Below are 233 nucleotides of genomic sequence, written 5' to 3' on the forward strand. Positions count from 1 at the left end.
CGCGCGAGTGCGGAGTGCCGGGAGTGGGCCCTCCGCCGCATGTTTCCCGTGCTCCGTCTTCCTCGATCGCACGAACGTGCCTCTCTCTTTCTCTCATTCGATCCCCCTACCTTACGTTCGCGCCGTCTTTCTCTCCCTCGCGCGCTCACTCGCGAGCTCCGCGCACTGCTCTCTCTCTCTCTCTCTCTCTCTCTCTCTCTCTCTCTCTCTTTTTTCCCGTCGAGATTTTGCCA

This window comes from Trachymyrmex septentrionalis, unplaced genomic scaffold (assembly GCF_001594115.1).
Source record: "Trachymyrmex septentrionalis isolate Tsep2-gDNA-1 unplaced genomic scaffold, Tsep1.0 scaffold53, whole genome shotgun sequence".
NCBI lineage: Eukaryota > Metazoa > Arthropoda > Insecta > Hymenoptera > Formicidae > Trachymyrmex > Trachymyrmex septentrionalis.